Source organism: Bos grunniens, chromosome 21 (genome assembly GCF_055505025.1).
Source record: "Bos grunniens cultivar Pamir isolate PY7600 chromosome 21, Bosgru_T2T1.0, whole genome shotgun sequence".
NCBI lineage: Eukaryota > Metazoa > Chordata > Mammalia > Artiodactyla > Bovidae > Bos > Bos grunniens.
In genome coordinates, this window is record NC_141185.1 from 34,141,002 (window position 1) to 34,154,252 (window position 13,251).

At 39.3% G+C, this 13,251-nt stretch overlaps 1 protein-coding gene across 21 annotated transcripts in view; it reads left to right on the forward strand.

Moving 5' to 3' along the window:
• The window catches only part of LOC147349347 (uncharacterized), a 690,773-nt gene that overhangs the window by 159,316 nt on the left and 518,206 nt on the right, over nt 1-13,251 (forward strand). The gene's annotated exons all lie outside the window — the stretch shown is intronic.

Here is a 13,251-nt window from a genome sequence, read left to right on the forward strand (position 1 = left end):
ATGAAGTGATGCTTAAAAGAACACACTCGTGAACCACACTGTCTGCTTGAACTGTAGCTATACCACACCCCAGTTTTGCAGCACCAGCAACATTTCATAACCTTCCTGTGTTGAAGTTTCCTGTCCTGTAAGATGGGAATCTTAACAGTCCCTAACTCATAGAACCACTCTGAGTTCTCCTGAACTCCAGAGGGAGTTAAATGAATTTCAATGAGTAACCTGCTTAGAACAGTGTCAGCCCCATAGTAAGGACTGAATGAGCAATGGTGACTGTTACTCCTTCTGGGGACAGAAAAATGGTCTGATTCACCTCAGCCTCTACCCTCACAGTAATAGATCTCAGCATCACCATTTCACCATCTAGGGAAAAATAGTGGCAAGTTTATCCCAGATTCTTGGGAATATGCAGATGTAACCATGTGGTCCTTGTCTTCAAGGAAATTAGAATATGATGGAAAATAAGGTTTCCAGATACTAATATGACAAATGTATATCCTCCCCAAACCAGGTGAATATTGAAGTAGGAATAAATATCTCATAAATCACTCTGGGAAAATGGCACCAGAGCTTTAAAATTATGAAAGTCAAAGCAGAAAATTACCTAACTGTGAATGAGTATTAGTATCTGCACGACTTGTTTTAAGATCTTTCTTATTTTGCAATAATCCTTCTTCATTCTACTGTAGAAAACACTGTTTCCCTTAATAGGCGTTAAACCAACCGCTAATTCCTCCGGTTTCCTGATCAATAGCAAAGAGAGTGCACATGTACATATTTTTTCATGTTGGTTAAAACTCTGTGGACAGATAAGTTATTTCCCCTCTGATGCTGTTTTTATATTCAGGTCTTCTAGGTATCATAAGAAACAAAATTAAGAGTAATATATGTTCATTTTAAAAATAAGCCAAACTAAGCTATAAAATTTTAGATGCCTTTGAGTGTACCTCAAAGAATGTGACATCAGCAGTTATATAATTTTATTGCTGATGTTAAGTCTGTGACAAACTCTCAGCTACAGTTTGCTCTGGATGTCGGAAAATGAACCTTATGAATTTTAATGCCTTTTACTTTTGACATTGATTTATGTTTTGTACAGCTGTACTTTTCTATACACTGATATAAATAAACAGCATCCTTAATAGAACATTTGGAGAATGCCTTGTTCTAAAGTGTTACTTTTTAAACATCAGCTGGAGGTTGTTTAAGTAATAATATTCAAAGTGTGTACACTAATCACAACAATTTGAAGTGATATAAAGATGTCTATAAATGTTTCTGTGTTTGTTTTACAGATTCAAACTTTTAGGTATGAAAACAGTGTTCAAATAAAGCTGCTAGAGGTGCTTTCCAACACTGCCAAAAACAAAGATGACATGATGATAATCTAATAGACTTAGAGCCAGCAGCTGACAGTGAGTCATTTAGATAGGAGGTGTTTGTGCTCATTCAAGGGCAAAGCTTGGCCTCTAAGATGGGGGAAGAGAGGACACAGAAAGGGATATTTTTCTGTACACTTTCTGTTTATGATTTATGCATCATTAGATGGCATCTTAATGAATTTGACTTTATTCACATAACAGGCATTTGAAAATAAGTTTTATGGAAGTTGTAAGGCACCCAGAGAGCATAAACTTGCTCTCTTCACTACTTCATGTACTCAGTTGCTTCAGTCGTGTCCCACTCTTTGCAATGTTATGGACTGTAGCCTGCAACCTATGGACTGTCCTTGAGATTTTCCAGCAAGAATACTGGAGTGGGTCATCATTTCTTACTCCAAGGGATCTTCTCCACCTAGGGATCGAAACTGATCTCTTATATCTCCCACATTGGCAGGTGGGTCCTTTACCACTAATACCACCTGAAAAGCCCGATGTAATTGTTACCATAAACCAACTTTTCAATGAACTTAATCTTACCTTCTCTTAATTGTAGGTGATGACCTCAAAGGCAAGGGAAGGTCTCCCTCATAAAGAGATTTTGGTTCACATAGCCCCAAAATCTGTTGTTTACAAGTCTCAATGATCAAAGAATTGTTCACAGAAATGAAACTGTCTATGTGTTATCATGAACGATCCATATACTTAGCAGGTATGATTTCACTCCTCAAAATGCAGTTAAAAGAACTATCCTATTCATTTACTGAGTCAGGTAATATGCTCTGTGTCATCACACACCCGGCTACCAGGAAATAAAAATGCCGATCATTTTTAAGGGAAACTTTTCACTCTTGTTAGGGTAATATAAGAACCTCAGTGGTCTCTAGAATATTTCGAGAAAGTCTTGAGGGTTCAGTTGGCACTGATCACTAATGATATTACCCAGTCTTTATGTTCCATGCACTGTTTTGTTTTTCCATGCACTGTAAACTCTTGCAATGAAATAGAAGACATGTCATATGCAGTTGAATTGTGACTCCCCAAATAATCTTTCCCTAGGTTAGTTTTCTGTAAAATGATGGACATTGTATGTTAGTCACTCAGTCGTGTCCGACTCTTTGTGACCCCATGGACTATAGCCCTCCAGGCTCCTCTGTTCATGGAATTCCCCAGGCAGGAATACTGGAGTGGGTAGCCATTCCTTTCTCCAGGGGATCTTCCTGACCCAGGGATCAAACCCAGCTCTCCTGCATTGCAGGCAGATTCCTTACTATCTGAGCCACCAGGGAAGTCCCATGGACACTGTGTACATGCTTACAAAATCTTTTGTGTGGTTTCTTAGCAGCAAAGAACTAAGGAATTGACAAGAGCACTGCTATCCCAAATGGCAATTGAGGGAAAGATATCCTGCCCTAAGACATTTCAGCTTCTTCTGCTGTAAATTGTCTCCAAAGCAAATGGTGCCCCCTAATTGAAAACAATTGTACAGCTGCATATGGCATCTCGGTAGAGCTTAGAGATTTCTTTCTAACTTTGTTTTTCTTAATACTATAGATGTTCAAATTATGGAGCTGAAAGAGGTTTTATGATAATTTGACAGTTAGGAAAACTGAAATATCATAGATAAGAGGAGTAATCAAATCAGTTGGTGAAAAATATGGAATTAAGACCCATATCTCCTTACTCTTCATTGTCATATTTTTCTATTTTGACAAAAGTCTAAAAAACAAATATAGGCTTAAAAAACCCTAAACAAAACAAAAGTTATAAACATGATTATTAGAAAGTTAACTTCATTTTCCAAATATTCATTCCATTAAAAGTAACAAAAACAAGTTCCCTATGTTATTTTAAAATACAGCTATTTTTCCAAAAGCATATGTACATGAACTTCTAGGAATGTGTTTTGTTTGGAGCAGAATGTTCTTAGGTAAGTAGTGGTATAAGGTTTGTTATGATGTATGGTGCAGAAGATGCTAAAAGCCATAGCAACTTTTCTTAAGGGATTCCCTCCATAGAGTTACTGAAGAGTGGAGAGAAGTTAGCCACACCCACTTGCTAGGATTAGAAAAAGTGTTTTCAATGACCTGCATAATTTAAAAAATAGTCAGTGTTCATCATGAAACTGCAGTATCATTAAGATGGTGTCTGTCTTCTGCTTAACACCGCCAGTTTATCTTCTCCCTCAGTTTTTCCTCTCTGGGGTTTTCCTTTTAGTCGTTGGTGGGACCAAAGCAGGTTCAATGTCACAGCACTCTGAAGTACCTAATGATGCTGATGGAATCAGCAATACGATGAACAAAGAACAAATGACATCGCTCTAGGTGTAAACATCCTCTTTTGTCTTTTACATATGTTTGCTTTGGATGAAAAACAGTGAAGACTCTCTGGGTTTAGAGACTTAATAACATCTTCTTTCAATAGAGGGTGATTCTTCCAAGGGCAGAACAAATTACATAGATTTATTACATTTTTACTCAGTCCATCTACACTCTACTTCATGCGTTGCAAAATAGAGTATTTTATTCTCCATTAAAGCCTTTAACATTTGTTTTTAACTACTTTACTTTTTATACCTTGAAGAGTCATTTGGGCTATGGAGACTGGTGTTTTGAAGAGATTTTATATTTTGAATGGTTTCTGTGCTTGGTATGCTGGATAGTAAAGACAAGAACAAGGAAAGTGTATATAGACACACACACATACATACATATACATATTCATATATAGCATATATTATTAAGAACAGCTTCTTCCCACCCCTCCCCTATCTGACCTCTCATTTCTATATTTCACATGCATTTTCCTCTTTCCTAAATCAATCTTCTTTCATCTCCCATTTACCAACCAGGTCACAGAAAAGAACAAAACCACCTAACAGGCCTCAGCATCTAGTTATTATTCAAACAGGAACATTTCTAATATCTAACTAGAAAAATGAGGTAAACAAAATGTAAGTACAGTACATTGCCTCAATTTTATATGATGAAATGGGAACAATAAAGCTTATAAGATAATAAAAGTAGCATAATAAACATCATTATGCAGCTAATGGGATGGGAATTAAGGGTGGTAGATTGCTTGCTCTAGGCCTGATGACATTCTTCTTAGCCACCTTGCATTACAAGGAAAATAGAACATTGAAACGACTATTTACTGGCCACAGGATGCTAAGTGCAGGCCCCAGACTTTTTTACTTACTAAGTAATCCAAGACATCATTCAAGAGCTGTGAGGTTTGTTTGTTTAGGAGATACTTTATTCTTCCCTTGAAAATCATGAGAATAAGACAATTGGAATATATTCCTCCACCCCCTCCTTCCGTAATATATTTTCTTTCTTTCTTTTGACTGACATCAACCTTGAACTAGTTGCCATTTATGATGATTTTTTCCCTAATACAAAATTTCCATTGAATTTGGCAACATTAATCCCTAAGCACTTCTTTCTCAAATCTCTGATCTTCCCAGTGGTCTTTCCTTCCTTAGCCTAGTGTCGGGTAAGGGAACAGAATTTCTTGGTTACCTGTCTGGGGAATTTTCTCACAAATTGTCCCATGAGCAGTTTAACCATGTGAACCAAACAGTCTAGTCACAAAATCAGGCACTAATATGTTCCTCCTATGCCTTAATTTGATTATCTGGATTAACTGATCTCTACTGAGAGATTTTCCACCCCTTTAATGATAAGAACAGTTTTCTCCTGGGAGTTTTCAAGAATGGGGTGGGCTGTCTCTCATTATAGCTGCCAAATCACTCTGAGTGGTGAAAATGAACCGATATTTCAATTCAGTTCAGTCAAAACAGCAACTCTACTTTCTATCTGTGACACATTCTGAGAGCGCACAGGAAAGAAGCACCGAATCTAACTGCTGATGTGCGTGAAGTGCAGTGTGATTTCCTCCAGCCTTAAGACATGAGCCAATGATGTATTTTTATGAATAATTTTGTTTATTTTAAAAACCTGCTTCCAAAGAGGGTTCTTCAAATATATGACATGAGCTAGCATGTCCCCTCCAAGCCTTTTTCCTGCTTGCCCAGGTTAAGATATGATCAACTGTTTTTGTGTGTGTGATATGGTTTCCACTGACTTGATCGACATGAATTTGAGTAAACTTCAGGAGATAGTGGAGGATAGAGGAGCCTGGTGTGCTACAGTCCATGGGATTGAAAATGGTCAAACACAACTTAGCAACTGAATAATAACCTCAAGTGTAGGAACTCATTGGACATTATGGAGCATATGCTCAGCTCATAGAAAAGCCTTTGCATATGAACTGCTTTCAATCCAGGTATTATACTTTTTTAGATTAGTTTAGCAACATGGTTATTTGTAAACAGGATTTTTAAATTACTGGTTATTTTCATTGAGATTTAAACTCAGAATTCTAGCTAAAAGAGATTTTTAAACATTTTCATTACTTCATTCAGCATTAGCTCTCCCTACCAACTTTAGAATATATATAAATGTCATGAACATGATTTCCATGTCTTTGAATTATTCACTGAATATTAAACATTGATACAAATATTGAACTGAACATGAAAAAAAATAGGAGTCTAGGGGATATTACTATAAAGGATCCCTCTAGAATGGTGTTTTTTAGTGTTAGTTATTACACAGACTGGAGAAGGAAATGGTAACCCACTCCACTATCCTTGCCTGGAGAATCCCATGGATGGAGAAGCCTGATAGGCTACAGTCCACGGGGTCGAAAAGAGTCGGACACAACTGAGTGACTTCACTTCACTATTACACAAACTATTTTTTAAGGAGAAAAATTGTTTATCCTCAGTGTTGACTTAGGTTTTTATAATTATTAATGAAATATATGCAAAATGGATCACAAAAAAGCTGAGCACTGAAGAACTGATGCTTTCAAATTGTGGTGCTGGAGAAGACTCTTGAGAGTCCCTTGGACTGCAAAGAGATCAAACCAGTCAATCTTGAAGGAAATCAACTCTGAACATTCATTGGAAGGACTTATGCTGAAGCTGAAGCTCCAATACCTTGGCCAACTGATGCAAAGAGCTGACTCATTGGAAAAGACCCTGATACTGGGAAAGACTGTAGGCAAAAGAAGAGGGTGGCAGAAGATGAGATGGTTGGATGGCATCATTGACTTAATGGACATGACCTTGAGCAAACTCTGGGAGATGGTGAAAGACTGGGAAGCCTGGTGTGCTGCTCCATTGTTTGCCTCTCAGCAGGGGAACTGGGTGTTTGAGAAACAAAAGTAGGAGGCTGACTTCATTTCAAGCTTTGAGCCAAATGAATATTTTATCCAACACACAATCCATAAATGCATGCATTTTTAAAAGGGTTCCCTCTGCCCTTTACCTAGAAGTTCTTAAAAATGACTTGGCAGGGAGTTAATACAAAAGACTTGGCAGGGGGATCTGGAGATTTCCATCAAGGCCTTTGGAATAGAAAAGGTCTGATTTTCATGTCATGAACTCATAAAAGAAAACCCCCAGTTACTCCCCATAAGCCTCTGATGTCCCTGGTCTCAAGGAGCTTATGGTCTTATGGGAAGAAGTTCAGTTCAGTTGCTCAGTCTTGTCCAACTCTTTGCGACCCCATGGACGGCAGGGTGACAGGCCTCCCTGTCCATCACCAACTCCCGGAATTTACTCAAACTCATGTCCACTGAGTCGGTGATGCCACGCAACCATCTCATCCTCTATTGTCCCCTTCTCCTCCTGCCTTCAATCTTTCCCAGCATCAGGGTCTTTTCAAATGAGTCAATTCTTCATATCAGGTGGCCAAAGTATTGGAGTTTCAGCTTCAGCATCAAGTCCTTCCAATGAATATTCAGGACTAATTTCCTTCAAAATGGACTAGTTTGATCTCCTTGCTGTCCAAGAGACTCTCAAGAGTCTTCTCCAACACCACAGTTCAAAAGCATCAATTCTTCGGCACTCAGCTTTCTTTCTTTTTTTCTTTTTTATATACTTAAGTGTTTTATTCATAGGTGCATGGGATTAAAAAGTTCAGAAGCCACCAATTTAGACAATGATATATGAGTTCAGCCTTCTTACTGTGTATCTTGGGTTTTTTTTTTAATTTTTTTTTAAATTTTATTTTATTTTTAAACTTTACATAATTGTATTAGTTTTGCCAAATATCAAAATGAATCCGCCACAGGTATACATGTGTTCCCCATCCTGAACCCTCCTCCCTCCTCCCTCCCCATACCATCCCTCTGGGTCGTCCCAGTGCACTAGCCCCAAGCGTCCAGTATCGTGCATCGAACCTGGACTGGCAACTCGTTTCTTACATGATATTTTACATGTTTCAATGTCATTCTCCCAAATCTTCCCACCCTCTCCCTCTCCCACAGAGTCCATAAGACTGTTCTATACATCAGTGTCTCTTTTGCTGTCTCGTACACCGGGTTATTGTTACCATCTTTCTAAATTCCATATATGTGCATTAGTATACTGTATTGGTGTTTTTCCTTCTGGCTTACTTCACTCTGTATAATAGGCTCCAGTTTCATCCACCTCATTAGAACTGATTCAAATGTATTCTTTTTAATGGCTGAGTAATACTCCATTGTGTATATGTACCACTGCTTTCTTATCCATTCATCTGCTGATGGACATCTAGGTTGCTTCCACGTCCTGGCTATTATAAACAGTGCTGCGATGAACATTGGGGTACACGTGTCTCTTTCAATTCTGGTTTCCTCAGTGTGTATGCCCAGCAGTGGGATTGCTGGATCATAAGGCAGTTCTATTTCCAGTTTTTTAAGGAATCTCCACACTGTTCTCCATAGTGGCTGTACTAGTTTGCATTCCCACCAACAGTGTAAGAGGGTTCCCTTTTCTCCACACCCTCTCCAGCATTTATTATTTGTAGACTTCTGGATCGCAGCCATTCTGACTGGTGTGAAATGGTACCTCATAGTGGTTTTGATTTGCATTTCTCTGATAATGAGTGATGTTGAGCATCTTTTCATGTGTTTGTTAGCCATCTGTATGTCTTCTTTGGAGAAATGTCTATTTAGTTCTTTGGCCCATTTTTTGATTGGGTCGTTTATTTTTCTGGCATTGAGCTGTAGGAGTTGCTTGTATATTTTTGAGATTAGTTGTTTGTCAGTTGCTTCATTTGCTATTATTTTCTCCCATTCTGAAGGCTGTCTTTTCACCTTGCTAATAGTTTCCTTTGATGTGCAGAATTTTTTAAGGTTAATTAGGTCCCATTTGTTTATTTTTGCTTTTATTTCCAATATTCTGGGAGGTGGGTCATAGAGGATCCTGCTGTGATGTATGTCAGAGAGTGTTTTGCCTATATTCTCCTCTAGGAGTTTTATAGTTTCTGGTCTTACATTTAGATCTTTAATCCATTTTGAGTTTATTTTTGTGTATGGTGTTAGAAAGTATTCTAGTTTCATTCTTTTACAAGTGGTTGACCAGATTTCCCAGCACCACTTGTTAAAGAGATTATCTTTAATCCATTGTACATTCTTGCCTCCTTTGTCGAAGATAAGGTGTTCATATGTGCGTGGATTTATCTCTGGGCTTTCTATTTTATTCCATTGATCTATATTTCTGTCTTTGTGCTCTCACATCCATACACGACTACTGGAAAAACCATAGCTTTCACTAAACGAACCTTTGTTGGCAAAGTACTGTCTCTGCTTCTTAATGAGCTGTCTAGGTTGGTCATAACTTTTCTTCCAAGGAGTAAGCATCTTTTAATTTCATGGCTGCAATCACCATCTGCAGTGATTTTGGAGCCACCAAAAATAAAGTCTGTCATTGTTTCCACTGTTTCCCATCTATTTGCCATGAAGTGATGGGACCAGATGCCATGATCTTAGTTTTCTGAATGTTGAGCTTTAAGCCAACTTTTTCTCTCTCCTCTTTCACTTTCATCAAGAGGCTCTTTAGTTCTTGTTTGCTTTCTGTGATAAGGGTGATGTCATCTACATACCTGAGGTTATTGATATTTCTCCCAGCAATCTTGATTCCAGATTGTACTTTATCCAGTCCAGCATTTCTCATGATGTACTCTGCATGTAAGTTAAATAAGCAGGGTGACAGTATACAGCCTTGACGTACTCCTTTTCCAATTTGGAACCAGTCTGTTGTTCCATGTCCAGTACTAACTGTTGCTTCCTGACCTGCATATACGCTTCTCAAGAGGCAGGTCAGGTGGTCTGGTATTCCCATCTCTTTCAGCATTTTCCACAGTTTGTTGTGGTCCACACAGTCAAAAGGCTTTGGCATAGTCAATAAAGCAGAAATAGATGTTTTTCTGGAACTCTCTTGCTTTTTCAACATCCAATGGGTGTTGGCAATTTGATCTCTGGTTCTTCTGCCTTTCCTAAATCTAACTTGAACATCTGGAAGTTCATAGCTTGTGTACTGTTGAAGCCTGGCTTGGAGAACTTTGAGAGCATTACTTTGCTAGATGTGAGATGAGTGCAATTTTGTGGTAGTTTGAGTGTTTTGGGCATTGCCTTTCTTTGAGATTGGAATGAAAACTGACCTTTTCCAGTCCTGTGGCCACTGCTGTGTTTTCCAAATTTTCTGGTATATTGAGTGCAGCACTTTCATAGCATCATCTTCCAGGATTTGAAATAGCTCAACTGGAATTCCATCACTTCCACTAGCATTGTTCGTAGTGATGCTTCCTAAGGCCCACTTGACTTCATATTCCAGGATGTCTGGTTCTAGGTCAGTGATCACACCATCGTGATTATCTGAATCGTGAAGGTCTTTTTTGTATAGTTCTTCTGTGTATTCTTCTCACCTCTTTTTAATACCTTCTGCTTCTGTTAGGTCCATACCACGTCCAAGGGCAAAGAAGAATCCCTAGTAAGACAGTAGGAGGGGTGAAACTGTGTTTAGAATCAAACCCCATACACACCAGAGACACTCAGAGGGCTCAAACATACCTTGTGCACACCAGGATCCAGAGACCCCACATAGTCTGAGCAAGAACTGTGTTTGGGTGTCTCCTGAGATGGTATGGGTTAGCAGTGGACTGCTGTGGGGGAAGGGACTCTGGGTGCAGTAGACCTGGGTATCGCATAATCCCTCTTGGAGGAGGTCACCATTAACCCCATCACAGAGCTGCCAGAACTTATACAGGACTGGGAAACAGACTCTTGGAGGGCACAAAGGGAAACTTGTACGTACCAGGACCCCAGAGAAAGGAGCAATGACCCCACAAGAGACTGACCCAGACTTGCCATGAGTGTCCAGGAGTCTCTGGCAGAGGTGTGGGTTGGTGGTGGCCTGCTGAAGGGTTGGGGGCACTGAGTGTAGCAATGTGTGCATGGAACTTTTTCAAGGAGGTTGCCATTATCTTCATTACCTCCACCATAGTTAGTTGCTGCTGCTGCTGCTAAGCCACTTCAGTCGTGTCCGACTCTGTGTGACCCCATAGACAGCAGCCCACCAGGCTCCGTGGTCCCTGGGATTCTCCAGGCAAGAACACTGGAGTGGGTTGCCATTGCCTTCGCTGCCACTATAGTTTGGTCTCAGGTCAAATAACAGGGAGGGAACACAGCCCCACCCTTCAATAGAAAATTGGATTACAGATTTACTGAGCATGGCCCTGCCCATCAGAACAAGGCCCAATTTCCCCCTCAGTCAGTCTCTCCCATCAGGAAGCTTCCATAAGCTTCTTACCTTCTCCACCAGAGGGCAGACAGACTGAAAACCACAATCACAGAAAACTAACCAATCTGATCACATGGACCTCAGCCTTGTCTAACTCAGTGAAACTATGAACCATGTGGTGTAGGGCCACCCAAGATGGACAGATCATGGTGGAGAGTCTGACAAAATATGGTCCACTGGAGAAGGGAATGGCAAACTGCTTCAGTATTCTTGCCTTGAGAACCCCATGAACATTATGGAAAGAAGACTCTGGCTTTAAAACAATTAAAACAATCAAGAGACAGAGAAAATAGCAAGTAAAACTGTATAATACAGGCTCAGTGCTGTGATTTGTAACTGAGAAGCAGCCAGGCTGGGCCTTTTGAAGGGAATGGCACTGAGGCTGGTGCTCACTGGAAGGCCAATGTAGTGAGAATAGAACTCTGCCACATGCTGATGCAGGATACCTGGAAGGGATCTTAGCCTCTGCATGGTGGGAAGTTGAGAGCCTGCAGCAGGGAAGGCACACAGTGAGTGTGAGTGCAGTAAAGATCAGCCACATGGTAAATGGAGATAACCTGGGGTCTTCAGAAGCTAGAGTCAGGGAGGCAGCCATATGCTTTGTCCGGGAGGCCAGGCTATGCTGAAGGCCTTGACCACACATGGTTCTGCAGCTCAAGCATTTTGCCTGAGGTTAGGATTCTGGTCTTTTGAGTAGAGATTTTCTAATCACTCTTCAAACAATAGCAGCATTTTCCTGCCTCTTAGAACAATGCACTGAGCCCAGTGCCATCTATCTAAAATGCTGAGAGTCTGTGGCCTAGGAAACCCTACTTTCAGAGGCATTAAGATTCCAACTCCTAAAGGATTTACCTGTTCTGTATCATCCTATGCATTCAGGACATCAAATCCAGGTCCACTATGACTATAGATTTTCTTCTTTTCTATCACACGAAGATTTCCCTCTCTTGCTATCAAACTTAGCTATAAATTTTTCATAACTTTTCAGATACTTCAAGTAGTGTGTCTATGTGTGTGATGTAAGGTGAAGGAAGCCTTTTGTATCTTCTTAGTCTAGTATTTTGACTAGAAATTCTTAATTTATGTTTTTAAAAATCTTGAGTATGATCACTCTAATTCAGGGAATTACTACTTGAATAAACATGTTTGACAGGTGACATTAATAACGTTAAACTTTTGTTTAATAATTTAGAACAATTAGAACCCTTTCTTACCAAACCCGTCTTTGAAAGATTTTTGAATGGTAGTTTTAATGATGCATCACTTAATGACAGTGTAAAGCATTCTTGTTCATGTTAAAATATGGCTTTGTTATCTTTTGGGGGTTATTTAAAATGAATTTTAATAAATTTCCAGTTCTCTTATTGATAAAATAAGAGACACAAATGGAAAAGGAATTCATTGAGTATCTCTTTTGACTGCTAATGAACTATTGGTAATTGCAAGAACAGAATTAATTCTCCTCTGCATAGGTGCTTTTGATTTTGGAATGTCAATAAAACCATATGATGTGTGATGCCGCAATATTTCTGTAATTTCTATTCAAATTACTTTGAAAATTCAATTCATACACTATGCTTCAACATTATATGGCCTTCCTTTGGCACATGTGTACAACTATTTACACAGATGCAAACAGAGGCAGTGAATTTGCATTACTTGGTATTTAATTATAACATCAGTGTTTGGATAATTCACAGTAAGTTTATATTAATTTCCATAATTAAAATTAAGCCACAGAATTCTAAGTTTCATTAAAGGCTACATTTTGAGAAATATTGTTTTGGGCTGAAGAATCTACTTTTCAACCAAGAGTAGGAGAGTAAGCCTACTAAGAACTTTGTCTTTATAGTGTGAATGAAGGCAAATCATATGGGGATAGTTTAAAATTCTCAGATTTGTCCCTGCACCAACACGTGGCTCTCTTGGTATCATATTCTCCCTAATTGGTTAGCATGCCATTTAGACTGAGCCTCTGTCTTAGGGAGAAATAAATCTAGTAAGATTAGGATTTTTTTTTTTTTTTTTAATTTGGAGAGTTTCAATGAGGATGACATAGTGCTGCTGCTGCTGCTGCTGCTAAGTCGAGTCAGTCATGTCCGACTCTGTGCGACACCATAGACGGCAGCCCACCAGGCTCCCCCGTCCCTGGGATTCTCCAGGCAAGAACACTGGAGTGGGTGACATAGTAGTTTATCCTAAACTCAATTCCCTTTCTCTGTTATTTATATACACAGT